Genomic DNA, 15,131 nt, shown 5'->3' on the forward strand with positions numbered 1-15,131 from the left:
GTGATACTGGCACTGCACAGATCCACTCCCCTCCTCCAAAGTAGAGCTTCTCCATGCTGGGAGTTCTCTGTCCCTGAAAAACTGTCACATGCCTGAACAGTGTTTGGTATGTATGGAGTAGCACTACTAAAAGCAACAAAAGTTATATACCCTCTGAATGTGCCTGTGTCCCTCGCTAATGAAAGGCCTTTGGCTGGCACCTTCAGAGTGTTTGTCCTTGAGGAGACAATACATCCTCTTCCAAAAGTACTCCAGGAAGGGGACGGATTCTGTCCCGGTGCATCTCCGAGATCCCTACACCAAGCTAGCACTCTGGGGCCAGCTCCCTCCTCCCCAGGAGCACAGGCAACAGCTCTACAGCTCCACTCTAGAAAGTTGTGCAATTCCAAAATCTCAGAGTTTGAGCTCTAAATGCAAGCAAAAAACTTACTGGAGCACTCAGTAGTTCTCACTCCCCGGTCCATGGTCCAGAGAGGTTTCCTCCTTGTGCAAACCTGATGCCGCACTTTCTCAAACCAGGTCTCTTTCTCTCGCTTTTGTCTCTCCATGGAAAAGGTTCCCTCCCCTCTACAGCCTGCCGTTTTTCTACCTCCCAATTCACTTTCACATACTCCCCACCTGCCAAGCTTTCTCCCTCCAACTGTGGAGATCCGTCTGCCACTCAGCAGATAGGTTTCCTGTCTGGGTTTTCCAAGTGATCTGTGTTTGAGGACTAGGAAAGCCCAGGTTCCCCCTACTTCTCCACCATCCTAACTCTTTGTTTCATTCCTTTCCGATTCTGAAATGGCACTCCATGTGCACAATACAAACCTAGCTCATAAATTCCCTTCAAATGTGAAAACATCCCTCACAAAACTTTCAATGTTTCATGACTCCTAAAGGTCCATGTAGCCTAGGTTTCTGTCCCATTTCCTTTCCAACTCACTTGTCCCTCTTTTATTTCTCAAATGGCTCCATAGGCTTCCCCCTAATCACCTGGGCTAGTAATTTGGACTATAGCAGTAACTAGCTGCTCCTGGCTAGTTACTCTTGGGGAGAGATTCTGAGGCATCTATCCCTCCAGCCGCCCAGACTCTTTCTGTCTAGGAGAAACTCCCTGCTGATGCCTCACCGAAGCTGACTGCCACATTTGCTTTTTGGTGGGATGGAGAGAAAGGAGCATTTGGGGAAACTGAGGCACCCTCCTCCAAGAATGTCTGTGACCTCTTTCTCAGTTTCTACTCATACCTTCCCTTCCAAAGTAATGATATCTTAACCCCTGTACAATTACTAATTACTCATTTTTTAGTAAACATCCTCTAGCAAGAGAGCCAACTTAAATGTTATTCCTCTACAAAGCCTTCTCCAATTTCACCAATCAACCGTCACCACTGCACCAACCACAACTGATCATCCCCCACTCTGAATTCCCAGGACACATTATTTGTACATGACTTATTATGACAACACTTTCTACTTTGTGTTAGAGCTGTGCTTTACCCCTTGTATTAGAATATAAGCCCCTTAAGGGGAGGGGCCTTATTTCATCTTTTTTGTTTGTTTGTTTGACTCTAGTTTTTATTTTTGTTGAAGTATAATTAGCATACAGTGTCATTATATTATTCTAGGTGTACTATATAATGATTCAACAACATACACATTTCTCAGTGCTTATCAGGATAACTGTACTCTTAATTCCCTTTACCTATTTCACCCATCTCCGTGCCCATTTCACTTTGACAACCAAGAGTTTTTTCCTTATGGTTAAGTGTATGACATTGTTTTCATTGTTTGTCTCACATTTTCCTTTGTTGCTGTTGTTGTTTTATTTCTTAAACTGTTCTATTTTTTTAATGTTTTATTTNCTTTCTTAAACTGTTCTAAGAGTAGAACCAGCTGGTGTTTGTCTTACTCTGAACAGACGTATTTCACATAGCATTGTTCCCTCTAGGTCCATCCATGTTGTTACAAATGGTAAGATTCCATTCTTTTCTATGGCTGAGTAATAGTCCATGATAGATGATGATAGATAGATAGATAGATAGACAGACGGACAGATATACATTACATATTCTTTATTTATTCACCTCTCAAGGGACATTTGGGTTGCTTCCATGTCCTGGCTGTTGTAAATATGCTGCAATGAACATAGGAGTGCACATATCTTTTTGAATTCATGTAACTAAAAAACTTTTGCCCTGAAAAGTAAACCAGCAACAAAAGAGAAAATCGACCTACTGAAAAAGAGAAGATATTTAAAAATTATATATCCAAGAAGGGGTTAATACTGAAAACACAGAAAGAACTTATACAACTCAACATCAAAAAACCCAAATAATCCCATTTAAAAATGGGCAGAGGAACTGAAAGGACATTTTCCCAAAGAAGACATACAGTTGGCCAACAGACACTTGGAAAGGTGTTCACCATCACGAATCACAGGGAAATGTAAATTAACACTACAATGGGATATCACTTTAAACCTGTCAGAATGGGGGGCGCCTGGGTGGCTTAGTCGGTTAAGCGTCCGACTTTCACTTAGGTCATGATCTCGCGGTTCGTGGGTTCGAGCCCCGCGTCGGGCTCTGTGCTGACTGCCAGCTCAGAGCCTGGAGCCTGTTTCAGTCTGTGACTCCCTCTCTCTCTGACCCTCCCCTGCTCACGCTGTCTCTCTCTCTCTCTCTTCTATAAATAAATAAAAACATTAAAAAAATTTTTAAACCTGTCAGAATGGCTAAAATCAAAAAGGCAAGATAAGCAAGTATTGTCCAGAATATGGAGAAAAAGGAACTCTCATGTACTGTTGGTGGAATGTCCGTTGGTGCAGCAATGGAAAGCAGTATAGAACTTTCTCAAAAAATTAAAAATAAAAGTACCTATGATCCAGTAATTTTGCTACTGGTTATGTGTGTGTGTTTTTTTTAAATAATCTCTACACACAACGTGGGGATCAAAGAGTCCCACCTGAGAGAAAGAATTGCATGCTCTACTGACTGAGCCAGCCAGGCACCCCATAGCTACTAGATATTTAACCAAGGAAATAAAAAATGTTTCTTCTAGTTTCTTTTAATGATAATATTTTAAAGTCAGTAAGCAACTACAGATACAATTCAACTAGACAAGTAAAAAAACAAAAGGAGAAAGAGCGAAGACACATCTTTCACTCCACAATATACACAGAGCTCTATTGGTGTTCACCCACCAACATCCCATGGGAGGCGTACCTTTCCATGCGATCAAGAGTACTCCGTTATTATGCAGGGAGACCTGACTGCATTTATGTGTGATGATGTCAATCCGAATATGTACTGGCATGGCTGAGTGCAAGGTCTACACTTTTGGCCCTAACTTAAGTGGGGTTAGTGACCCAGCTCAGCTGGATCCCATAGGCAAAATAGATAACAAAACCAATCAGCATCCAAACACCAAATGCCACCCAGGTGGCAGCTGTCATCTGCATCATAAGACAAACATTCACAAAGATGCTCAGTAGTGGGAGGAGAGGCAGAGCAGGGACCTTAAACTTAAAGAGGGTAGAGCTCTGTGGCTGTCTCCAGATGACACCAGTGAGCCCAGCGATGAGCACCAGGAGCAGCACAACCACTGAAATCCACACTGGGTCTCTAGAAAGCAGAGCTGGCCACTGGGTCAGCGCCAGGCAAAGAAAAATGATCAGCAGAGCAAGCAGTAAGGAGCACACATAGACAATCCTGCCAGAGAGTAGAGTGGGGGAGGAGCTGCCTGGAAAAAGTAGCCCCTGTAGAGTCAGCTTCTCTGCTGCAGGACCATTCTCCTCCTGCACCTCTGCTCCATTTCCCCCTTTCTTCACCTCAGGCTGATACCTGAGGATGAGAACACAAAGAGCAACCAGAGAGTGAGAAATCAGGGACCCAACTGCACTTAGGTCCAAGAGATCAGTTAATCCAAAGAAGAACACAATGACTACAATAGGTCCAAGAATCACAGTGATTGTGATAACAATGTATTGGAAGTAAGAGATATGGATAAAGAAAGGGAACAGGAGGCCATCCTTTGCCATCTTGTATAATGCCCGACGTATTGGTCTCACAAAGCGTAAAAGGTTTTCAGAAAGAATGCACAGAAATATAAAAGTTACAATATAGTAGGCAAGGACCCAGCCAATATGGAGAAATGCCTCAGGCAAGATGCTCCCAGGTTGGAGCTGGTAGTAAGGTACCATAAGTGTAAGTGTTAACGAGACACCAAAATACACCAAAAAGCAGATGAACAATGAAATAAAAATGCCCATGGGAATGGAATGCCGGGGATTCTGGGCTTTTTCACTTTTGGTAACAATATAGTCAAAGCCAATAAATGCATAGAAACAGGTAGCAGCTCCACGGAGAATCCCCTCAAAGCCAAAAGGCACAAATCCTCCAGAGCCCAGAGGGCCCAATATAGATGTGTCATTGAGTCCAGCCTTTATGTAGTCCTCTTCTGTGAGCTTCCAGTTGTGCAGGTCCCCCTTAATGAAGCCACAGATGATGACAAAACTGAGAACCAAAAGTTTCACCAATGTGACAACTTTGGCAGGTGTGGAAGTCGAAAATGACTCGAAATACCAAATATTCCTGAATTCCATGAACAACAACACAAAACCAAGAACAAAGAATTCTAGATATTCTGTAAGGACACGGGGAACATGTGCTGAGATGCTCTCTTGCACAGCCTGAGAGATCCGGTTCCCACGCAGGTGGTCAAAAGTTAAGACCCATGTGCTGAGCACAATGGCTTCCTCAACAACAAGGTAGAGGATGAGGTTCCAGCCACAGATGAAGGCCCAGAGTTCACCTATAGTGACATAGCTGTAGAGATATGCTGAGCCAGAACGGGGAATGTGGGCACTGATCTCTGCATAGCACAGCCCAGCCAACACAGAAGATAGGCCAGCCACCAAAACGCAAATCACAAAAGCTGGTCCTGCTTCTTTGCTGACCACCTTACCAGACAGGACATACACACCTACACCCAATGTGCAGCCCACACCCAGGGCCACTAAATCCAGAGTGTTCAGTGTTCTCTCTTGGTCATTCTCAGCCACCGGTTTCTCCAGCTTATGTCTGCGCACCAGTTTTTGACCAAGTCTACGAAGTGCCTGACACAGCATTCTAGCTGGAATTGAAGAGGACTGCAGGATCAGAGAGGTGTAGCAAGTCCAGGTAGCAGGGATCAGGTTCAGTGAAGCTCATTGAAGACAAGTAGCCTTGGTGCTGCTGAGGTCCATTTCTCAGGCTTCAAAGCTGCTGCTTTGTATTTCATCTGGTATGTTGACAGCCCTTCATAATGCCTAAATAAACAATAAATATTTACTGAACAATGGTGTTCAACCAATCAACCAAAGCCCAGAAGTCCCATGTCACCTGTTGCAGCCCGAGTATCACATAAACTGAAACAAAAGATCATAAATATTCAACCCTCACTCCTCCCAGAAAAGTGCCAAATATCTCCCAACATTCTACTTTTTACATACTACATGACAATATCCCTTTTGGGTTCATTTAACTCATGGAGCTTTATGTACTAATTAAGCCATAGGACACAAAAGGACATGAATTTATTGTGCAATAATTCACACACAAGATGTTTGTGTGGAGCTTGGGCATAAGTTATAACACATTAATTCATGGAATAGAGGGCCTTCTTGCACTTCCAGAATCATTTCTTAAATATCATCTGAGTTTCAAATACAAATATTGGTCCCAGTGTCTAAAAACTCTTTGCCCCCAAATCAGTACCCAAAGTCAGATGGCTCCATTTATCCTCATTCTGCATCATCCATTTAGCTGTAGTGATGGCAAAGAATATGCAGTCCAATCCTTCCCTTTACTCATCTAGTCCAACAGATAACACTGTGAAAAGAGAGGAGGAGGAAGAAAGAGGCAGGGCCTTCATGACTACCTACAAGAACTAGAGAAACCAGGCTGTCTGGTGAGGAAACACTGGAGAAATAAGTGCATAAGCCAAACAAGTATCCACTACTAAGGGATAAGAACCAGAAAGGCCACTTTGTGAATTCTGATATTCAGTAAACCTAACCCAAAACAACCAGGCAAAACTTACTACAGTTTGTCCACAGTTATAAGAGTGTGATGGGTAGGAAGGAAAGAAATAAGTCACCTACCTCAGAGAGAGGGGAGCTCATTTCTGCCAAGTCTCCTCAATGGCCACACCGTGCTCTATAAACACCCTGGGTCACCTGTGATGTCAGCTGCCAGCCACCTGGAGACCCGGCTCTGTGAACTTATATTAAAACACGAACTTGTAACTCCCTGTTAATTTTCCACTATAGTTATTTTTCACTTGCTCCAACCGTGGTCTCAATATGCCCAATACATTTTCCTAATGAAGGAATCCTGAATGTGGTTCCTCCTTCCCCCTCTTCCACTTCAGCTATTCAAATGGTCCCTTCCATCAAACAAAACAAGACTTTGGTGAACAATTCACAGCAATGCCCCAGAAATGAGTAGTGGAGAACAGAGAAAACAAAGTTATGCAGTCCCCACTCTCCTCACCATTCAGGCTTTAGTTTTGAGTTATCTGTAGTTTTTAAAGACAAAAAGATCAAGTTAAAACTGAAATGCCTTCCCTACAGATTATCAAAAGAAATCCTAATATTATGGGTCAAAGCTTCTGTGTACAAATCCATCTAGACTCCTTATCGGCCACCCATTTCCAATGTTATGATTTATTAACAAACGTACATAGTCAGCATCAATACTTAACTCATGGAATTTTCTACACTGTAAACATCATTGATGTGTCCTCCACCCACCCCCAGACTTCAAACCCTTCAGTGGATCCCAGTGCCCTTCCTTTATAGTCCTTCCTTCCTTCATCATCTGACCTGTGCTGATTCCTCCAGCCTCATCCCCTGACCAGTTTCTACTGCAGCTGTGAAATTCCACACTCACCATGTTACGTGTCTCTAATGCCCTCTTGTCCCTTCACTTCGCTCACCCCCAGTTTCCCAGGAACCCCCCCTGACCCTTATGCTGCCTTCCTATGTGCTGTAATAGCACCCGGCTTACCCCATGTGCCATTTATCCCAACGGATCAGAATTTCAGCTCAGCTGACTGTGTCCTCTATCAAAGTGTGAGTTGGATGCTCAATAAATACTGAACGAATACACAAACTGAGAATATAAACCTGAAAGAGAACATAATCCAGAATTTCTATCTAAGTGACTCTGAGACACATGCTTTGTAGCCAAACAATATTTATGATCCTGCTTTAAGTAAAGATATAAATTGTATTACCATCCTTGTAGAAGGCAAGCAAAATGAAAAGTGTGAATGGAAAACAAAATGATGAAACCTTGACCTCACATCATCATGGCAGGTATAAACCACACAGGGTGACAAAGAATTGTAAAAATTTTTGAAAGCAACACACCCAGGCCCTGTAACCAAGGTAGGATGCCCTAAGGCAGAGGTAATTACTTCAGGGGACAGAGGGAGGGATAATGAAGACACTGGTGAATAATTCTCAAACTATTCTCAAAATATCCTGTCCCTCTAGAGACTCTTGTCGACTAGCCCTGTCGTTCCCGTGGCTGCCCTAAACCATTGCAAATGACAAGAAATTGTCTCCAATTTCAAAGAGAACAGATTATAAAAGTTTTCTTCATGAAAAAGCAGCACAGTTTAGCAATTAGGAGTAAGGCTTTACAGGTACACAGTTCAGGTGCAAACAACAACTCAACTTTGTACCAGGTACTCTGGACAAATTAGCTAACCTCTTGGTGTTTTAGTTTCAATAACAGTCAAATGAGAGTAAAAGTACCTCATAGGGTAATTGTGACATATAAGAGAAATGATGTCTATAAAGTACTTAGCTCAGTGCCTACCAAGCTATATGTAATTAATATAATGTACCTAATGTTTAGTATTGAAATCTGATCCAAAGTCCAAAATTTGAAGATCAATTAGTATTTATAAATTTCTAGCCCCAAAATCATCCACTAAAATTCGAGCGTGTTAGTTAGCATGCCCTCATGAGACAATGAAAACAGTTTTAGTCCATATATTTTGTCTTGAAGTGCTAAGTACCCTAATTAGACACCCTTCTACATGGTGCTAAACACTTGAAGGTCCTAAGCTTACTGGCTTAGTCCAGGATTCTGGAATATGCAAGCTTCAAACATCATCATCATAATCATCATCAATATTTTTCCCTATGGATGTCTCATCTTATTCCTAGTAGGGGCAGTTCTAGGTACTGTAGTGCTAAGAGCAACAAACATTATGTCAGAAATTTTGGATTTGAGCATTGGCTCTTCCACCTCACTATATAAACCAGGGTAATTTGCTTGATCTCTCTTATGCCTCAGGTTTTCTCACACACAAGGAACCTTACTTCACTTCCCTTATAGGATCGACATAAGATTTGATGACAAGATACAAAATATTACCCTCTGCTGGTGGGAGTGTAACTGGGGTCACCATCCTGAAGCACAATATTCATGGAATTAAGTATGCACACACCCTCCCACTCTGCCATCTCTCTCTGAGATATACACCCCAGTGAAACTCTTTCCTGTGTCTATAAGGAGGCTCATTTGAGCACATTCATCACAGAACTATTTTTGAATTTGGAGCTATACCAGCTGCTGTTACTAGAGGAATGTATAGGTAAAATATGCCATATGTACACAATGAAATATTACCCAGCAGTCAGAAATTAAAAAGTAGATTAAAGACAACAACATGGGTAGGTTTCAGGAACAATGTTAAATAGCAAATGTAGGGGTGCCTGGGTGGCTTAGTCAGTTAAGCGTCCGACTTTCACTTAGGTCATGATCTCGCGGTTCGTGGGTTCGAGCCCCGCGTCAGGCTCTGTGCTGACTGCCAGCTCAGAGCCTGGAGCCTGTTTCAGTCTGTGACTCCCTCTCTCTCTGACCCTCCCCTGCTCACGCTGTCTCTCCCTCTCTCTCCTAGAAATAAATAAAACATTAAAAAAAATAGCAAATGTAGAAGTAAGATGAGGCATACAGCATAGTTACAGTTATACACATTTATAAAATAGCCAAAAAGTGCTGCATATTTGTCAAGGATACACACATACCTGTTAAAAATGTCACAACATTCTCTGCTAAAATCTTCCACCAGTTTCTCTTTTTATTCAGAGTAGAAGCCAAAGCCTGCATTTGCAATGACCTACAAAGTCCTACAGTAGGACTACACTGACCCACCTACTACTCACCCTCTGTTTCTCTCTCTTCCCACCCATTTTTCTCTAGCCTCCTAATCATTCTGGCTACCTAACATACCAGCAAGACCCTACCTCAGGGCCTTTGTACTTGCTGTCCCTATAACCATACCACTTCTAACCCAGATAGCCCCATGGTTCCTCACTTCACTGCATTTAGTAAAATAGCTCATGTGTACAACAGCCTTCTTTAATCACCACGTGTAACACTGCAATCTGCTCCTAACCACCCACAGCATACCTTATGCTATCCTCATGCCCTCACTTTCTTCATACCACTTATCACTATTCAAGGTACTATATGTTTTAATTAATTGTTTATTATTTGCCTCACACCAAAATATGTAAGTTCTAAGAAAGCAGGACATTTTTTTTAATAGTTTATTGTCAAATTAGTTTCCACATAACACTCAGTGCTCATCCCCACAAGTGCCCTCCTCCATGCCCATCCCCCCCTCCCCCCACATCCATCAGTCCTCAGTTTTTGTCAGCATTCAAGAGTCTCTCATGGTTTGCCTCTCTCCCTTTCCCCCACCATTTCCGCCCTTCTTCTCCCCCTTGTTCCTCCGTCAAGTTCCTCCTAATCCTCCTATACGTGCAAACATATGATATTTGTCCTTCTCTGCCTGACTTATTTCGCTCAGCATAACACCCTCAAGGTCCATCCATGTTGCTACACATGGCCAGATTTCATTGTTTCTCATTGCCATGTGAGAGGGGAAAGCAGGACATTTTTATTGTTTTGCTTTTGCCTTATTCCCCGCACTACAACTGTGTATTTGTAGTGTGAATTAAAGTATCTAAATACACACATAGGGCATGGATTGGAAGAACATTAGTTAAATACACTGAAGCAAGTGCTTCCAGTAGGAGGGGAAATGAGAATAGAGATCAGGATTAAAGGTAAAATAAAATGCATTGCAAAGGGCCTAAACATGAGGCAATGGTGCTAACAGTCCCTGATTGAGGAAGGAGTTGACTCCACTCTGTGCATGTCAGATTCAACAAGGCACTGCATGAGATAATGCTGTGGGAGTTAAGCAGAAGGCTAAATGGATCCTCTGATTGTCAGGACATGGAGAATACAGAGAAGGAACACCTGCTAGAAAGAAGCTGAAGAACAAGGGAAGATGGGGCACCCTTCCTACCAGTTACTTCTGAACCCATTTCCAATTTCCCAATTCCTCTTTTCCTTCACCTCCCTCAACTGACTCTGGAGGCTCCTTACTGGGCATAAGGATGCTTGTACCACATTTCTCTCTCTGGGGAACCATCCACAGTCACCTATCTCCCAACAGACACAACAGTGCTTCTTGGCATTTGTTGAATAACAAAGCTCTCTGAAGTTGGTCACCTCAAAATAATGCCCTATACTCTCCTGAAGTTTATCCATGGAGCCTGAGCAGGAATCCCAGAGGAGGGCCATCTGAATGACAGGGTCGGAGATGGGTAATGCTGTTGATCATCTCTGTTTCCCTCAACTGTTTTGTAAAGAGTGGTCCTTGTGCTCTTCCCACTTTTACTGATGATGAGGGACACTGGGCTGCATACGAAGTGTGATGATCCCAGAGAACCCAAAGAACCCAAAGAACAAAATATCTCGGAATTAAATTATCACATTTCATTCCTCCAACATAAGCAGGCAGAAGAAAAATGAACAAGCAAGGTTATAGGAGAGAAAGCAAACCAATGACTGGGAATCCTAGAGAGACTACCACCAATTCAGCTTATAACAACATACAAAATATCATCTTCAAACACCATTTTCAGGAATCCCCTTTCTCTGTGCAGTAATCTACAATTATTCCAATAGTTTATATCCAGTCCAGATTATCTGATCCAGCTGTCAGAGTCCTAGCCTAATTCTCTCCTTACCCTCATGCCTTGCACTTCCTTTCTGACTCAACTCCTCACATCCTGACTTACCCTTTCTGGGATGAGCCTTTGGTCTGAGTAAGTGCCTGCCCTGCCAGGGATGCCCTCCTCACTCCTTTCTGTCTAGTCTTGGTGCTCTAGGTCTTCTCAGTCCTTTTCTACAAATGTCCCCTTGTGTTGATGAATCCTTTCCTAAGCCCTCCTGACTGCCCCCATCTCCAACCTCCCTCCAATTCCCATCAGCACTTACAGACCATCCTGATGCTCAGCTAAAACTAATTTTCCCTTTCTGTCTGCTGGTGTCCTGAGTGTCTCACTTAAATACCTATATAATCTAAAGTTTCCAGAGGTCAAGGCCAGGATTTATATACCTCCTCATTCTGGATTCCACACTCCCACCTCAAACTTCACTACCCAGGATAAGGATCTACTCATAAATGTACAAAGCAACCATAAGAGGCATTTAGGACAGAGAAAATGAATTTATGAATGTATTGATTGACTACTATGTCTTGAGATTCCTAGAGGAAATTTGTTTTGTTTTTTGTTTGCTTCTTTGGGTTTTTGTTTTTGTTTTTGAAAGAGAGAAAGAGCCAAGCAGACGTGTAAACTGGAGGTAAAACATGCACAATCATCTATTTCAAGCTCATTTCCAGGGTATTTCCCTAATGAAGGCGCTAGGTCTGTGAATCTCAGTTTAATTAGGAAACAGTCTCTCCTAATGTTCGGTGCTTGGTGCAGAGGAGGTGCTGAAACAAATGCAGACAGAGGCCAGGGAACATAAAATAAAGCCAGTTTGTATGAATTCCATAATGCCCTCAACTCTCCCTTCTCTCCCTCTCCTCTGTGTATTTCCCTCAGTCTCCTAACTCCTTCCAAACTCCAAATCAAAGTCTCTATCCCAATTCTCCCAGAACAACTCCTGTCATATCCAACAATCCACCCATTAAATTTCAGGTTGTCTTCCCATTGCAACCAGCCCCAACCACTCCACTTTGTCCTAGAGGGCACTGTGTTCAATCCTGTCTATAAAAAGGGTACTGCCCTCACCCTGTAACTTTTTATTCAAAACATTCTCCAAGACAGTAAGTTTGCCTGGTTCCTCTGATTGGGTGTTAACACTTGCCAATCTGGAAGTTGGCCTAGTGGCTTCTCCTGAATAGCCTCAAAGAGAATTTGGATACCGGTTGCTTTGCTAGAAGTTCGACAAAGACTTGAGAGGAAGGCTACTGAGACTTTAAATAATTGTTTTACTTCTCAAAGTTTCAGAGAAGTGGATTTAAATACAACATCTGCAGAGATCATATCAATCCTCTGTATCCAAGTATAGATCCTTCCTAATCTCAAAGTATATGAAAACTCTCTTCCTCCTTAAAATTTCTGGACAATGAAGATGCTGGAGCCAATCAAACCAATCTCAAACAATCAAGTATAAAGCTTTTTAGAAAGCTGAGCTTCCCCAGTGTTTCAAAAGTCCTAACTCAGGCAGCCCTGTGACTGAGGGAGGGAGTAGTCATGAATACAGAAGTAGAAGTTTTGAGTTCAGGGCAAGAGTTTTAAGTAATCATAAGTGTTGTGTACATGTACACCATGTCCAAAGGTGAAATAGTTCACAATGCTTTTGAAAAGGCAAACAGTATAAAAGCCACCATGAACACTGGGGATGAATTTCATACCCAAAGGTAGAAGAAATTATTTTACAAAATCATTTGAAAAAATGGAATCTTCCCAATTTCTGTTACTGTTTAGCTTTCTCTAGAAGTCTGTGTCCAATCGTGGTCTTTCATTCATTGATTCAACAAATATACTGATTCCCATTTATTCAGCACTACAGATAAAGCAGGAAAAGCACATAAATCTCTCCACACAAGTTGGTTACATCTTGTAGTTGAAAGCAAACGATAAACAAATAAGGAATATGAATATATACTGTGCTGGATTTATAAGCAGTGCTGCACAGAAAAGGGAAGCAAGAAAAGGTTAGGATGCACTCAGAGTGGGTTGTGATTATAAAATGGATGATCCAGGACAGCCTCACCTTCACAATGTTGTGCAACCATCACCACCATCATCTCCAGAACGTGTTCATCTTCCTCAGCTGATACTCTGCACCTCATAAACAGTAACCCCACATTCTTCCCTCCCCGCAGTCCCTGGCAAACACCATTCTACTTTCTCTCTCTCTGAATTTTACTACTTTAGGTACCTTATATAAGTGGAATCACAAAATATTGCCCTTTTGTGACCAGCGTATTTCACTTAGCATAATGTCTTCAAGTTTCATCCAGGTAGGAACATATGCCCGAATGTCCTTCCTCTTTAAAGCTGAATAATATTCCATTGTGTAAATTCCACATCTTGTTCATGTGTCCATCCACTGATGGATTCACCTTTTAGCTGTTATGAATAATGCTGTTATGAATATGTGAATGCAAATGTCTTTTTTTTAATAGTTTATTGTCAAATTAGTTTCCACATAACACTCAGTGCTCATCCCCACAAGTGTCCTCCTCCATGCCCCTCCCCCCCTCCCCCCACATCCATCAGTCCTCAGTTTTTGTCAGCATTCAAGAGTCTCTCATGGTTTGCTTCTCTCCCTTTCCCCCACCATTNTGTCTTTTTGAGTCCCTCCCTTCAATTCTTTGGGGTATATAACTGGAACTGAGATTCCTGGATCCCATGGTAATTGGATATGTAGTTTTCTGAGAAATCACCATAGTATGTTCCACATGGATGCACCATTTTACATTCTTACCAGGAATGCACAAGTGTCCCAATATCTCCACATCCTCATCAACACTTGTTATTTTCTGTGTTTTTTTTTTAATAGCAGCCATCCTAACAAGTGTGAAGTGCTACTGGTCTACTTTTTTTTTTAAATAGTTTATTGTCAAGTTGGTTTCCATATAACACCCAGTGTTCATCCGCACAAGTGCCCTCCTCCATGCCCATCACCCCCTTTCCCTCCCCCCACCCCATCTGCCCTAAGTTTGTTCTCGGCACTCAAGAGTCTCTCATGGTTTGCCTCCCTCCTTCTTCCCCACTATTTTCCCCCTTCTTCTCCCCCATGGTCTTCCATTAAGTTCCTCCTAATCCTCTTATATGTGGAAACATATGGTATTTGTACTTGCCTACTTTTAAAGAATACAAGGAGGCTTGTTGGGCCAGGACAGATTGACTGAGGGGGAACCAGTAGGGGATGAGGTCAGAGAAAGCAGGAAGAAAGACCCTTTATATAGGGTCTGAGAATCACTCTGAGGACTTTGACTGTTATTCTGGGTGAGATAGAAAACATAGAAAATGCGACAGTGTCACAGGTTGCCTACTGATTTTCATGTTCTGTGAATTAAGTATTGGGTTCCTAAACTGAGGAAAGGCATCCTTCAGAGTTTGAAGACAAGACGTGAAGACAAGTTTTGTAGAGTTCTCAATAGATGTCTGATGCATCTGACAACACAATGAGGGCTGAACAAGCTGTGTTCTTACCTCTGCCTCCCTCTCTACATGCCAAAGCAGAGATGGCATACACCTACCCATGGGAAAGTAACATGAAGGATTGCTTTTACTGAAATGGTTCACTCCCTGGATTATCTGTCGGCAGGACTGAAACTCTTAAATATCAAACAAAAGTCATTTTAGTGTCATTCACTATTTTAGGTTATTCCACCATTATTGTGAATAATGAAGACCTGACATGGAGATAAAGTATGCCTTTTCCAGAACCTTGTGAAATTAAGGACTGCAAAGATAGAGGTATGGAGACTCTCAGAAATAGGACTATAACCATGTGCATCAGTCACTTGCAAGCCTTGCAAAATTAACCTTGAGGTTAAGCCACTCTCAAACTCCAGATGCCTCAGGAAGGACTGTCAAAAACATATGAGTAGCTCATGGCTGGAGAAAGACAGGGCCCCAGAGGAAGCCTGAAAATACAATTCAGAGAGGGAAAGAATACTTCTCATAACCTCACTTCCCTCCAGGAAAAAACAATGAAAGTTTCTACATTTGATGAGAAGTCCAAGGAGTTATAGATTTTATCAACAACTAA

General features: G+C 42.2%; 1 pseudogene; it reads right to left on the minus strand.

Annotated features, from left to right (window-relative positions):
* Positions 1–3,328: 3,328 nt before the first annotated feature.
* LOC144237501 (cationic amino acid transporter 3 pseudogene) lies at positions 3,329–5,107 on the minus strand (annotated as a pseudogene).
* Positions 5,108–15,131: the final 10,024 nt, after the last annotated feature.

The sequence above is a fragment of the Crocuta crocuta genome, unplaced genomic scaffold (assembly GCF_008692635.1).
Source record: "Crocuta crocuta isolate KB4526 unplaced genomic scaffold, BGI_CrCroc_1.0 scaffold276, whole genome shotgun sequence".
Classification (NCBI taxonomy): domain Eukaryota; kingdom Metazoa; phylum Chordata; class Mammalia; order Carnivora; family Hyaenidae; genus Crocuta; species Crocuta crocuta.